The sequence below is a fragment of the Grus americana genome, chromosome 15 (genome assembly GCF_028858705.1).
Source record: "Grus americana isolate bGruAme1 chromosome 15, bGruAme1.mat, whole genome shotgun sequence".
Taxonomy (NCBI): domain Eukaryota; kingdom Metazoa; phylum Chordata; class Aves; order Gruiformes; family Gruidae; genus Grus; species Grus americana.
The window spans coordinates 7516931-7532325 of record NC_072866.1 but is presented as its reverse complement, the minus strand read 5'-3'; the positions used below and the strand labels follow the sequence as shown (position 1 = coordinate 7532325).

The following is a 15395-nucleotide window of genomic DNA, read 5'->3' as shown; positions in this document are numbered from 1 at the left end:
TCCCTCCCAGTCGGGGTCTCGCAGGACGGGTGCTGGCTGGGAGGCAGCTCCAGGGAGCTCCAGCCTCCCCACCACAGCCCAACTCACTGGCCCCTGCTCTCCTCTTCTCGCCAGGGCCCTGCGGGGACTGAGGGGAGCGCGAGGCCACATCTGCAGGAGGCAGCTGCCTTGCAGAGCCATGAGAGCCACTGGAGTGTGTGTTCAGACTCAGTACTGGTGACCCATTAAGAGAGGATCAAAAAAGCCCTTTCCTCATGCACCAGCTGGCAGCAGTTACCGTGTCTGCACTGCGCTCAGAGCTGCAGCACAGCACAGCACTCCCGCCAGGCCAGCCTCAACAGCACCCTCCTGCATCCCCCCGCTTACGGCAGCTCCCGTGCACATCCCTGAGGTGCCAGGCACTCCCCGTACACCAGCGCTCCTTCGACAAGGGAGCGTCAGAGGCTGCGGGGCCCCGGCTCAGCAAGCTGACATCATGTGCCTGATGTTGCCAAACACGGATAAGCTGTTGCTAGAACAATCAATTTTTAAATATCTCCCTGCCTGTTATCCTCAGCCCTGCAGTAACTATAGTAACGGTGCTCCAGGCTCCCCCCTCCTCAAAGGCGCCGCAGCTGCGCCCGGGGCTGGGGGGGCTCCAGGGGCTGCTGCCTCCTGGGCTCTGCCCTGGGACGTGCTGCAGTTCACCTCGGAGCAGCCCACCTTCCCTGCCCCGGCGGCACCGTCCTGGGCTGCTGGCTGCCACCTCCGGGCCCTGGCACAGGGACTCTCCAGGCACCAGGCAGCTCCGGCCTCTCTGCCTGCAGAGGAAGCGTTCGCACGCTGCCGGTGGTCCGCCCCAGCACCCTGGGAATAGGGAATCCTCTGGGGAGGGCCCTACCCTGAACAAGGGGATCCGACAGGGTCCTGCAAAGCAGATTTCCTCTATCACACATGGCTTTTGGCAATAACTCGAACAGCCCTGGCACCTTGGCTGTGTGTCTCAATCCCCAAGCCTTGGAGGAGCATTGGCAGGCAGGTGCTGTGTGAGTGCCCCATCCATCCTGAGCAGTGCCGCCTCCGGCGCAGGTGCTCACAGAGAGACTGTGCACGTCACAAGGTACGAGTGAAGAGTAAACCACAGTTATCTTGTTTGCTGATCTGAATTAAAGGATCAAGCAATTGATACCAGGATCAGAAGCACGAAAAGAAGGAACAGCAATGTGCATTGCGAGTATTGGACACTCCGGTTGCTGCCAGCTGACCTCTGGGCTCCCCTCCGGCATGCACAGCACTGCAGCGGCTGGTGCCGGTGCAGCAGACCTCTTTCCAGAGTGGGTGCAGAGACACAGCTCTCGGGGTGCGCTCTTATGCATTAAAAGCCCTGTTCGGATGGTGATCCCATCCTCAAAGTGTTGCCTGCACCCAGCCTGGTCCGGAGCGCAGGCTTCCACCACCTGCATGGCAGGATCATGTTTCCCTGGCAGTGTGTGAGGGGACCCCTCTCCAGGAACCCCCCCGCCCTGGTGCAGGAGAACACGTCACACTATGGCCTAGGTTACTTGGCACACGTGTGAAAGTACAGAAGATGTCCTTAGGCTTCTGAGGCGGATGTTTACCTTGTTTCTCTCTTTACCTCCATTCTGCTCAGTAAAAAATGCAAATGAAGTGTTGTCATTAAGTTCACTCTTTCTGCAATGCAAATGCTGTGTGTGTTCCCTCGGTACCTGCCTGCCTCCCAGATTTAGGAGGTGGAGAACAAGGAGGGAGGTGGGTTGGCTGAATTGCAACCCTAATTGGACTCCTCCCCAGACAACATACACTGTGAATTTTTCAAAATCATATAAATCATGTAATATCAATTATTCAATCATTCTGCTAATCTCAAGGCTTCCAGAAGACCTCTAGCTTTGTATAAAACCTATACATGAAGTATCAATTATTGACAGCCTTGTCATCAGAGGATTAACACCCAAGAACATATCCCTTCTGAATGCAAGTGGAGCATGCAGTGCTCCCCTGGGAGGTATTACCTCTACTAGTCAAAGTGCTCTTGGAGAGGCTTCATCGCACCAAATTCCATCACTGCATTTATAAATCCTGTCCCATTAGATGCATTTATCCTGCAAACAACTTTGCAGTGTAATTCCTAGGTTTTCTTTCCTGACGTTCCTGAGGTCCATATGTACATAAACTTAAGAGATTAACCCAGAGAGCACATTTGTCAGTTATGTATGCAGACGATTTCTGGGGTGTCCCATGGGATTGGTCTCTCTGCATGCACACACTGTATCCAGAAGGGTCGCATCTTTTGCACACAGTGGCAGTTGGGAGGGGGCAGCCCATATCACACGTTAGGGTAACCATGTGCTCTGCCAGCCTCTTGTTTCCCTTCCCCCAGCCCCAAAATGGACAGTCGCATCCTCCATCTGAGCAAAGCGGGGGTCAAACTTTAATCTTCTCCCATAAACCGGGATTTCCCTGCATGACCTTTCCCACACGCTGCTGGGCTCACAAAGGGCGATTTGTCTGGCAGCTGTTTCCCAGATGGGGATGCTCTCCTGGCCCTCTGCTGCTGTCGGACGGTTTGCTGCGGAGGCAGCCGTGCAGCTGGGCCGGCACCTTCCCCGGCGCAGGGTGCAGGGCAGAGAGGGGCTAAGGCTGATGTTTTTCACTCGCGGTTCTGAAAGCATTTGATGCAGTTGCTGCAGGCTGCGAAAAGCCAGGAGCCTGCCAGCACCATGCAGAGGGTTTGGATGCCTCCCACAGGCAAGAGGGACAGAGAGTGTTAATTAAAATGCACTGAGCAAGTGTAAAGTTTTATTACAAGGCACAAAGGTAGGCTGGTTTCTTTCTCTGACAGACACATCTGCATAATCCAGCCTGGGCTCCAGCAGCTGCACTGCGCTGTGCATGCTGCTGCCACTGATATTGTTTTCATCTATTTTATTGAAAAAACACTATCCAAGGTTTAAGCTGCATAACAAGCCCTGCTGCGCAGTAATGTCTTTGCTTTCTTTCTGCAGACGAATCTAACTGGAAACTCCCAGGTAGTAAGTGACCATCCTGCAGACAGGCATGCCCATCTTCCTGCCACTGCCTTTCCTGCAAAACTGGGAATCCTCTGGAACAGGCACATAACATGCAGGAGGGGAATCCCAGCTCCACGGCAGGCTGCAGACATACCCCATGGTCCCAAGCCATGCCAGCACTGTGTTTGCTGAGCACGGGAGAGTCGCCAGAAGTGAGGCAGGTACAACTCTCCTGCACAGGTGACTGGATACACGTACCTTGGTAGCAAGCACCAATTCCCCCAAGGAAATCAGCTGCACGAGTCCCAGATGAGATGAAGCCCAGAAAGTGTGTCAGCACCAGTCTGAGACCTGCTCCAGCCCCGTTAGGAGCTGGCGTGCACCTGAGGGCTGCCTGCTCGCCCCATCAGCACTGCCCGGTGGGTGCCTGTCCCTCTGCCCGGCCGGGGCAGGCTGCAGGGGTATTTTCCAGCAGGAAGCAAATGCCAGGGGGGAGGATCAAAGGGCAGTGGCATGAGCACAGAGCAACTCAAGCTCTGGAAGCGTGAGCAGTGTGGAGTTTGGGGCAACGCTCAGTCATGAACTCTGCTCGTGCCGTTACTGCCAAGCAGGGAGGAGAGGAGCAGCGGGAGGCAGGACTGTGGATCCCACACTGGCAGGACAGAAGATGGCATAAACGGGGAAGGAGATGGTGCTGCCTCATTAATCATGATAAAGAACAGGCTTAAAGAGAGCCTGGCTTTCAGCATAGTAATTAATGAGCTCTTTAATTTTAGGCTGTAACATCCAAACTACCCCATTAGGCAAAGAGCAGCTCAAAGTGTCCTTCCATGTGATGTCAGGGAGATACATGAGGAGCTCTGGAGTGCAGAGCACAAGGGACTTCTCCTGCAGCGCCAGAGGTGCGCTGGGGCACAGTCTCAGCATTTCAGAGATTTAAAGCCCTCTTTATCAGGTCAGCCATTCTGCTGGCCTGGAAGAAGCCAGGGAGCCCCCGTGCTGAGCTGCCAGCCTGCCCTGTCCTTCTGCAGGGGTCTGAGAGTCTTCGCCTCGAGGGAGTGCCAGGCTGCAGGGATCAAGACGGGAGCACTGGAGCAAGGAGGCAGCCGTCGTCCCCTCCTCTGGTCCCGAACACAGCTTGGTGGCATGTGCATTGCTCTGAAGGGAGGACGCTAGCCCCATGTCTGAGGGCGGCCCAGAAGACATGTGTACGGCACAGGGGACTGAACATCTACGTGTGCAACCCACACATCGGCTAGTGGCATGGCTGAGACCAAGAAACCTCCAAAACCTCGGGTGGTGGCAGACTGGAGACCATCCAGGATCAGTGCTTCCACTGCAGCTCGTTTCCCCAGGAAAGCATTCACAAAAGTATTTCTGGTTCCCCGGTTGAAACCCAGCCCAGCCTGCCCTTTCTGGAGCATGAGTATACTGTATGTGTGAACTGGAGATTTGTCCCACATATTTTCCTCAAAGACCGTATGTCTTTTCCTTTTTTTAAAAAATAATGCCAGTCATAAATGTCACGTGTTGGAGTCCAGATCTCATTATTGTGAGTAAAGTATGCCATGCAATAAATTCTTTTGTGGGAAACAACCCTGGTGACTAGAAGAATTTATGAATTTATTACTCTTTGTAGGAGCCTTTCCTCCTATGACTTAAGGAGAGATCTATCATCCTACCAGAGGCCTTGCTGGTTCTCTGTTTGGAAACCTTCATGAGAGTTTATGTCATATTCCCTGCCTTCATGTCCTAAGGATTCATTCCACATGAATCACTCATTATAAACAAGGTGTTCTGAACCCGAGCATCAGCACACCAGCACCGCCGGGGCCAGCCGTGCCGACACCGCTCCCACACAGACCTCCCGCCATGGCCACGGTGGTGTGACTCAGTTGTCCACCAAGGCTCTGTCCCAGCAGTCACAACCACTGCACTTGGAACGGCTAAGAGATGGCAAGAGCCCTCGTCAGGGCAGAGACCGCGCAGCCCCACCGCTCCAGAGGGAGCGATCCGGGCACACAGGGCGGATTTCCCAGGTAAGCACAGCCCTGCGCATCCAGGCTCTGCCATGCAGGACTCATGCGTGATGTGCCCAGAGACTCACTCAAGACGAAGCCCAAAAGCAGAGGAAATCTCACTTCTTGCTGCAAGGAATCTTTGGCAGTGGCAATGGCCGTGAGAAAGGGTCACACAACCCATCTTGTCACACCACGAGCTGAGGGCAGGTAGACCTGCCACGCTTTACCATCCATCACCCTCGAGCAGCGTGAGGAGAGGAGCTCAGCTGCAGCCACAGCCATTCTTCAGGGCCTGCCATTACTCCAGAGGAAGCCCCTGGAGTAATGCAAACAGCATCATCTCTGCCCCTTCTCCTAAAACTTCCCTGGCCTGCACCCTGCCTCTCCCTGTGCCTTCCTCCACTGCTGCGTGCCGCCTCCCCGACCTGCTCGCTGGAGGAAAGCCAGCGTGCTCAGCTCTTCCAGCATTGCACGGCAGCATGGGCTGTCCAGATCCGCTGGGCAGAGACCCCCAGCCCGACAAGCGCAATCTGGCTGCCGGAGCCTGGAACTGGACCCCCGTGTGCTGCAAGGCACCCTGCCCATGGCCAGGGCTGCCTCTGCCCGGCATGGAGGGGTGTGGAGCTGCCAGTGCCGCACTGCGGAGCTGGGTCCCCGCAGCCCCTCTGGATGCCCAGGGACTGGGCTGTGCAGCTGGGACGGGGCTGAGGCTGCCTCCCTGCGCCCATTGAGGCAGCACTGTCCCAGAAAGACAGGACTCCTGGCAGACATTACACCCTTTTGATCTTCTGGGAAATCTCTCGCTTTCTGGGCACACACGGCTCACCTCCCAAGCAGGGACTGAATCCACCACCGCACGCCCCAACCAGGGCAGGCGTTGAGCACTCACAGCAGGCTCTAACACCAGCCCTCCACAGTGCTGCAGCCTCCCCTCGTTCCCAAAGTCAGCGGCTGCAGCATCGCAGGGCATGACGGAGCTGGCTTCCCACCCGGGCTCAAGAGAGCAGGCTGAAACCCGTGGCGCTGGGGCTGCATGGCTCATGTGCCTCCTCCGGGGAGCTGCCCCGCAGGGGAAATGCGGGTCCCCTTCTCCCACCCAAGCATGAGCTATTCTGCTAGCTTTGTGGCGAACGGGCGAGCATGTCACAGCGATGGCAAGATGGGGCTGGCAAACGTGGAACATCAGAGGAGTAAATTGCATCGGTTCAGCTCCAGATCGCGCATTAGGGGGATAACGCTCCCAGCAGGACACCGCCTCAGTGCACAGGTATGGGTGCATGATCGCTTAATGACAGAGCCGCTGTAAAATTATGCCTTGTTATCTCATTGTCAATTTTATTTTAATATACATTTGAAATACTCAGAATACAAACCTTTTCTGTAAGATTACAAAACGCTCGAGCACTTCTGCAATTTGGATGGCAGGGGATCAATTATTTGGGCATGGTTTTGCATATAATGGCCTGCAACAGATTGTAAAGTTTCTCAGTTAGCGAAGCAATTATGAATACTGAATACAAACTAATGGCTAGAGAGTGGTGGAACGGGGCCATCTGGACTCAGAGACACGCTTCTGGCTACGAGGAGCAGGAGTGCAGGGAGGGGACTCCTTCAGCTGAATGCCATAAGTACTTGGATAAGTATGTGATCTTCACGGAGCCTGCCATAGCAAAAAAGATGTGGTGTAAGAAACTGTGTCCAAGAACAAAAATAAACATAAATATAAACATAAACACAAACACAAATACAAAAATAAGAAAGAGAGAGAAGTGTTGGAAATTGTTTTGCCAAGAAAGAAGTTCAGACTTCACTTCCACGTGATTACTGTTTATTCCAGAAGACCAGATCACTTGGTTCGTTTAATGATTCAAAACAGATTATTTTCAAAAATCCTTGAAAGCTTTCACAAACAGACTCCCATCCAGCCAAAACCCAGCTGGCAAAGCTCCTGGGTGTGAGGACAGATTTATTTATCACTTCTCAGCAATGAATATTCAGGTCTATTTTGTTGAAAAGGGAAGTAAGTCAGGGTTTTGACCATCTAAAGTAGCAATTGCTGCCCTAAAACAACAGAACTGAGGGTGATTGCCATGAAGGGCTCCAGAAACCACCTCCTTTACAGCACGTTCCCTACACAGGGCTCGGGTGCACCGTTCCCAGGCTGCCTCCAGTTGTTAGCTGATGGGTCCTGGGCTCCCCAGCACGTCCAGGCTCCCATCCTGTTCCCTGCCACTGTGCCGGGGGCATCGTGCCACCTGCACCCCTCCAGCGGTGCGCAGACCCACCAGTCTTGTGCTTCTCTGCAGCATTTTACCACCATCAAGCCTGCGCCCGAGCCCAACCCAGCTGGAAGCATCCCTGTGTGAGAGCCCCTCGCAAACCGGAGCAGCCTCGAGCGCAGGGGCACTGTCCCGCTCCCCGGGGCCAGCCGTGCCGGCTGAGCTGCCCTGTTCGGCGCACAGCCGCACGACTTGGAGCTACAGGCTTTATTTCCTGCGTTTTTCAATCCATTCATAAAAAATGCATGTGGGATGAAAGGTTTTACAGAATGAGATTTAGGGCTACAAATGTCAGATTTCACAAAGTTCCATCCGTAAAACTGCTCGGAGGAAAGTCGCGTCACCAGTAGCATGAACGGGGGATGGGACTACAGATTTCCTAAAAGTAAATGAAAATGACATCAGGAGTTATTTTTCTCCTACTTTTAAAAATCAGCCTAGCAGGAACATCAAAGTAATCCATGAGTCTGGTCATTCCTGTAACATATTGATATAAATCAAAAACAAAACCATGGTCGAGTCAGGTAGAAAATCATCTTCCAGAGACATCCAACTGAGCTCAGCAAAGGAGAAAAGGCTGACACAACATCTTTAAACATTTTTAATTACCCTGTCAAACTGACAATTATAGAGCTAATTATTAGGAAGACAATACCAGATATACTGAATAGCACATCAACAGTGTTTTTATGTAATTATGCAATTTAATGAATTGAAGGCTACAGTAATGGACTATATCTGGTTAATTAGGGACTCCCTTTCTGCTAATAATGCCATTTATTTTCAATTCACTGTATTTGTTTTTTTCTGTAAAACCGGGCATATTTCCACAGATGATGAAGGATTCTTCACAGCAGCTCATGTGCCCCTTCCATTATTTATGGCACACAGATTTTTTTCATGGGGTGGACGATGAACTCCAGCTGAGTTCTCTTTCATTTCCAACTTTACCGTATTCCCTAGGGGTTAATTACATCCCAGCGCTGGGCTCCTGCCGCTTCGCTGCTGTTGGCATCCAGCCTGCCCAAAGCCACTCAGCGCCCTGGGAACAGCACCCTGCTCCCTTGAGAGCCCTGGTCTGAGCCCCCGCCACAAACCCAGCCCCATGCCAAGGTGCAGGCAGAAGGACAGACCCAGGAGGTCCCCAGTGGCAGCGGGGGGGTCGAGGCCACCCATCTCTGGATGCAGGACGTGTAGGGGGCCGGTGAGCCGGTTCCCGGGTGAACCCTGCCCAGCAGCACCCTCCAGCCCTGCACCCACACCTGCGGCAGCACCCATGCCTCCGCCAGCCCCCCCAGACCCGCTCCCTGAGTCCCTGGGAAACGTGCAGAGGTGCATGGGGCTGGTCGGTGGGGCTGTTCCCCCAGCACCAGCCACAGAAAGGAAAATAAATAATTTAAACATTTTCCCTTGCAGATAAAATTTTGGAGGGTTTGAAGCCTCCTAATTCCTCATTGTTGAATGAAAATTGTCTGATAAATTATTGATTGTATTTTAAATGTACCCACAGAAACCATTTTAATTTTTCTTTTCTCTTTTTGGAAATAATTAACCTGTTTAAATTTTTTAATCACTTGAAGATATTTCCCGTTAATTGTTACCTGGAGGAGAGGGGCCCTGCCTGCCACACAAGCCCACCGGCTTCGCGAGACTCCAAAGGGAGGAATTGGCTGTGGGAATCCTCGTGGCCGCACTCCACTGCTGGGCCAGCTCCTCACATCCCAGCTTCCCGCAGCATTCCCAGGTGGGATCTGCCATGCCAGCCTGTCCCCAAGGAGAAGAGGCTCTAAAGGACGGGACTGGTCCCTTTATTTGTACGTGTCAGCTTGGACTTGCATCGCCTCCCTCCTTTCAGAAGCCCTTATCACTGAGGCTGCTCTGCATTAGCTTGCATCCCGTTTTCCTCCCCTGAAAGCCAGGCTGTCCGGCACCAGGACAGACCCCCAAGCCAGGCAGGTCGGGCCAGCCCTGCCGTGAGCATGGCAGCAGCAACGGGGAGCAGCTGGCGGAGACCAACCTTCTGCCCCTCCAGAGCCCCTGAGCACGGGCAGACTGGGGGTGACGGGCAGAGGAGCCCTCTGGGACCAAAGCAGAGTGGAACTGGGTCTTTCCTGCGCCGAAGCAAACCCTCGGCCGCGTTGCTGCTGGCTGGGCTCTGCTCCACCCATCCCCAGTGCACCGTTATTCGTTTACACCCGGTGCAGGAACCGGGTTGCCTCTCTCTGTCACCTGCTCCTCCGCAGCTGGCTGGGAGACGCTCAGCAGACCCAGCCTGGCTGTTCAGGAGTACAAATGAGAAGCACTGGGAACGTTATTCTTGCCATAAACATGAGCTGGGATGTGCAGCCTGCAGTCTGTGATAACCCCTGATAACCCGCTCCAGTGGGGAGCACAATACAGCAGTAAAGGAAAATATAAGAAGAAAATATTGCTAAAAAACCCTGTAACATTTAAGAAGGAAAAAGACAAACCACACTATCTTCGTAACCCTGTCCCTAATCAGAATAGCAACAGCAATGGCAGTGCAGGAGCCCTCCCGAGTCCTAGGTGAGCTCCAGTCAACGACTGTTGCCTGGCTGCACCGTGGGAAGAGGGATTTGTGCAGAGAGATGTCCCCAGGCTGGGAGGGGGCCAGGTCATGGCACGTCCCGTCAGCCACTCCTCATTACCCAGCCACTGATGCTCAGACACTCAGCGCCAAGGGCTGGCCCCAGCCAGTTGCACCAGCACATCGCAGCGTCAACCACTAGCAGAAAACAACACTTAGGATTAACAAGCAGCTCTACAGAGAGCCACCTCAGGGGACGGGACAGGTACTCCTGAACACACATCATGGCAGGGTGGACCACTGCCCTTGGCTGCAGCATGGAGAGCACACTGTGCACGCAGAGAGGCAGCCTGTGAAGGCACGAACTGTCCTTGCAGGCTTGCTGCAGAACATGGGATCTGACTGAGAGCACCACTGAGGATGGATGCGCCCTAAAAGGTATGGGTCAGGAAAAGACAGCAGTGGTGGAGACCAGGACTAGGAAAAAGTGAGATCTAGAGAAGGTATTCTGTAAGGACAGGAGAAGGTAAATTAAACGCTAAGAATGAAAAAGATGTGTCTGGGACAGCAGCTCTTGATGGATAGAAAACAGCCTAAAAATTGCACTTGCCTTATCACTTCTGCAGAGAAATTTGTTGAGCTGCATCTGCTGCCCCTTGCTCTCCTGCAGATGCACAGCAGCGGGAGCTGCAGCTGACACAACGCCCACAACCAAGGAGCAGCTGGGGCTGAACAGTCTCCTTCTGGCTGTGCACAGAGGGGACACCTAACATGGCTGAGAAGCCCCAATGGGAACACACATACAAACTAAATTTGGGCAATATTGTTGCCCACCTTGACTAAGTGGGCAATAGAAACTCACTTAAGGGGTTGGGTAAAGCCACTAGCGAGGGACATGCTTGGATCACAGATGCAAAACTGTGGTGCTGCTCACTGCAAGGGACACAGCAACCCACTAAAGATGGGTTTGAAAACGGGGGTGGTGAAGCTTCTGCTGTCTCTCTGAGTCAGACGGAGCCGCTGTCACCACAGGTTATTGCAGGCACTGCTCTATGTGCTGCCCACCTCTGAGGCGAAAGCTCAGCTCCTAGCTTTTCACCCCTCCTTAAGGCAGAGGGGCACCTGCACAGGCAGGGGCTGTAACCCCGACAGTTGGCCCCCACACACCATCTGCCAGTCTAATACACCCCTTTTGCTTTGGTCTCGGTAGCTCATTTAACTCTTGTTATGGAACGGGTTGGCAGGTCCCAAAAGACAGAAAAAATAGTAGTGTTTCACCCCAGAAGCAGTGGGAAATGTCGTAGTAATGTGTCAGCTTGCTCAGGTTCTGGGGACACTTGGATCCTTTCCGGGGAGGTACCAGTATGTATTTAAAGCAGGTCATACTATTGAGCTGGAAAAGGCAAAGATGCCAAATCAACTTCTCTAGTGGCCAGAAACACAAAGAATTAAAGAGAACAGGATGAAGGAAGAGCCTCTTTTTGCACTACATGTTGGTGGAACTTGCAGACTTGCGAGAGCCTCGTGCCCCACAAGCTGGTGGCATGGGCCAGCTTCCCTCCCGGGGCCAGGTCCTCCCACACTGCGGGGCAGGCAGGCTGTCCACCTTCTACAAAACGCTGCAAGACCTGACAAGTGAAAGCACCAAATCCATCTTATCACATTGGCAGTTTACTGGCATTAATGGCACAAATATTTGGCAGGTGACTTCCTTGCAGAGTTTTACTAGCTCTGCCTACTGTGCACACCCAAACACACTAAAGGACTCCCCATCTAAGTGAAAGCTGTTGTTAGGAAGGAAGGAATTCAATAATGTACTTGTAAATTAATAAAATCCTGGCAATTGTGAAAACATCCTGGGCTTTTGTTGGCCTGGAGATTTATTCAGTCCTGCTGGCTTCCCAGCTGAGGCAGAAAAGATCGTAAACCTGCCAAGAGAAATGCTTCTGCAAAATGTTCCAGGCTCAGCTATAACATTCCTCTACCTGCTGGCACAGCAGCCAAGGTGCCCCAAAAAGGCCAAGAGCTGAACTTGCAAACCCCATCCATCCCCTTTGTCCTTGCCGGCAGCTGCTCAGCGGCATTAACGCTCACTAGAGTTGACTATTCTGCAGTTTGGATTTGGTTCGGGGGGATCTTTCAAAGCCTCGTTCTTTCTAGGAATATAATAAGCCTCAAACTGTGCTACGTGCCCATCAAAATCAGCACGGTACACGAGGGAGTGCTGGGAAAGCTGTTACAGGGATCTGGGCTATGCACCAGCTCCTGTTCGCAGCCAGTCCAGGTTCCTCGCTGTGCTGGTTCACCGCTCGCTCAGGCAGCAGGAGCTTTCTTCAAGTGCTTCCAGGATGCACCTACCTCGCCCCCGAGCTGCCATTTGGCTCCTGGTTTTCACTTCAGGTTGCATCTTCAGACAGCCAGACTGTGAGCTGGCACTGCTGGCAGGATCCCACTTCCCTATCATCAGCCCTGCATCAGAAACAAGGCAACTACGGAGACTTGGCCAAACAAAGCTTCTTCTCTAAGCTGCTCCATCTCAGCTGTGTATGAGAACCCTTCCTAAGTTTAGGTAGAATCAAAGCATTTTATCTTTGAAGACATATCAGCATGAAAGTCAGACCATGAGGAAGGTAACGGTATCGGACACCTGCACCACTGCGGTGCACTGTAGTCTCCATGGCAATGGGGTCCAGGAGCAAAAGCTGCACCCAACCACCTCTCAGAGGACGGCCGGCGGCAATCGCAGCTTCGAGCTTCCCCGAGAGGAGCCTCTGCTGAGTTGCAATGGAAACAGCGCAGGGATAACAATGCCATGTGCCCTGTTAGGAGCAGGGGCACACAGGGCAGGGAGAGCAGACTCACCCCCGCAGCGCTGGGAGCTGACGGTGAGGGCAGGCAGGGAAGGGAACGGTCGTGCTCAGCAAGAGCACTGCAGCAGCAGGAGCAGCTGTCTGAAGTGACATCCACGTTCCTGCTCCTGCCTGTTAAACAGGCCAGACACAGCTCTCTTGCCCTCGCTCCCCCAGCGCTGCTTTGAGACAGGAGAACATTTTGCTCCTGCGGTACGAGTCAAACACATTAACTCCAACCCTCCAGGGAGTCTGTGAGCACTGTACCTACCTCTGCCACTTCCCCAGGGCCAGCAGCTGATCCAACATCCTTCTGACTATCTGTTAAGGCAGCAGAATTCACAGCATTTTCCTTGGGTTTATAAACGCTCCGGAGCCCCCGAGCCCAGGCACAGGAGATCTGTGCTCTCTCTGAGCAGCATCATTGCCGGCTGGACCACAGTCGAGATGGCAGGGCCGCTGATGGGATCCCTGCCCTGCAGGACTTGAAGCTGAGATCCCAACGGACAACGAGAACCCTGCTGTCCCACCCCACACTAGGCTGGCTCTACAGACTCCCCACTGACAAAACAACACACAGCTCTGCCCCTGCAAAGCCAAACACATCCACCAGCACAAATTCAAACTGCCCAGCTCTAGTGGCAAGAAAGATCACTCAGTAAGTGGCAGCACAGACCCCTAGCACAGGGTGCTTTGCCGTTACAGGTGCAGGAAGGAGGCTGCATCCAGGGACCGGCAAGGGCTGAGCAGCGAGAGGATGACACTAGGTCTGCAGTCAGAGTTTGCCAAATATTTAATGGACAAATGATCCAGAACCAGCACTTCTTCTGAGGAGCAGCATCATTTCATTTTCATTGGGGAATGCTCAGCTAGCTGATTTTATGACAGTATGTCTTTTATATATATATAAAATTTAGTGCTTGTGAAGCCAAAGGAGTAATAGCACTTGCAAGGGCCAGGGATAAGGTGGAAGACAGGCTAGCGTCCTGTGGCCATGAGGCAGCACAGCACTGTACCACACTCAGGAAAGCAGCTGCCCTGCTCTTCCAGCTCTCCAGACCAGACACCAGTCTCTTCCTGGGACTCAAGTGCTCGGTCCCTCAGGAGGAAAATCTCCACCAGTCTCAGCATGATACTCATGAAAGTAGAAGTTGCTTGTGCCAGTTCTTGTGTGGTGCAAGAGATACCAACAAAGCTTCATGCAGCGCTGCCTGCCAGAGATTCATACCAGTCATCTCCAGAGTGGTTACGCAAAATGTCCCAAGAGCCAACAAAAGAGAAAGGAATAACTCATTTAATTTCCCTCCAAGTTAGGCATAAGCAGAACTAAGCTTCTCCTTCTCCTGCATCGCAGAGTACCTTCCCTGCTGTGGTCTCTGTTCTCCCACTGCTCTTCATTTCCAGTACTGGGGAGCCCTGGGAAGTATCTCAGACACACCATCCCTTCCCACAGCATCGCTCCCCGCTTCCAACTCTGTCCTCAGCCTCCACAGTCTTTGTATACATTAATGCCAAACTGTCTGCAAACCTGCCCAGGCCTTTTGTAACGTCTCACTAACTGTACAGCCAGTAATGACCATGTTGACGCAACATGTACTTTCCTCTGCAGTATGAAAATGCGCTGCCTCAGCCCTGGGCCCCTACTCCTCTTGCTTTACTCAGCTTCTCTCCTGCATTCTTCCACTGCCTTATCAGCTGCACTGATGCTCAATCTTCATCTCTCTTCATCTCCCTTTCAGGCAATGACACAGGCAGATTTTTTTTCCGGTCATTTACACATTTTTGCTACTTACAGCCTAAGATTTTCTGGATGATAACGAAAGAATCATCAGGAGGGACATCCCCATCACTTTGCTCAATTGACTGCCTCTTGCATCTGCTGGGCTTTTGAATATCTAGGGTGCACTCAACGAACCAGCTGCACTTTCCCTTCTAGCTCTTTCTGCTGCAGACCCTCCTGGGCAGCTGCTTCCTCTTGCCCCTCCTGCTCTGGTAGGTTTTTGGCAGGAGGTCAGACAGGATAAGCAGAGCTGTCCCCTCTGGTCTGGAACTTGTGAAATACCAGATTTTGCACCCGAGCTCGGTATCCATCTAGTGATCAACCATCCGTTAGCTAGTGGTACAGACTGAGTGGGACAGAGCCCACGGGGAACGGCAAGGGGCCAGCAGAGCTGTGAGCTGTGAGGACAGGAGGGATGGTCATGGTACAGCAAGGCAGAAACTGCTCAGGCACAAAGGCAGCACCAGCCTACAGCAAACATCCATTTTTCTTCTGATGCCATCCTGGAGCACAACCCCATGATGCCAAAAAGAGACTGGTGTGCTGGAGGGCACTCAGAAAGGACAAGGGGGGATCCCGGTGTCAAGAAGCTGACAAAGCAAAAGCCGATCCTCCTGCTCGTTCTGCAAGCCAAGGAGAGGGAGAGGGGAGGTAGAAAGCAGGGCGGCACTGTAGGCTTCAGGGAAACAGTCGTGGTACTGATGAACTGCCCTGGAGTCCCCAGAGCCAGGGCAAGAGCTGCGAGGCATGGCCAGAGCAGAGAGCGCAGCCCGCAGGGCTGATCCACTGGCAGTGCACAGCCCAGTCCTGGCCGCTTCCAGCGCTGGCTCCTCTTTGCCGAGGCCGCTCAGCAGCAGGTGCCACGCAGCCGTTAGCCATCGAGGCAGCCGCCCTGCAGCGCCCATGC

General features: G+C 53.2%; 1 long non-coding RNA gene across 2 annotated transcripts in view; it reads right to left on the bottom strand.

Annotated features, from left to right (window-relative positions):
• Positions 1 to 6450: 6450 nt before the first annotated feature.
• The window catches only part of LOC129213032 (uncharacterized), a 112697-nt gene continuing 103752 nt past the window's right edge, over positions 6451 to 15395 (bottom strand). For both annotated transcript variants that reach the window (XR_008579343.1, XR_008579342.1), the window contains one exon: positions 6451 to 6692. This is a non-coding gene — a long non-coding RNA (uncharacterized LOC129213032). The remainder of the gene's footprint in view (positions 6693 to 15395) is intronic.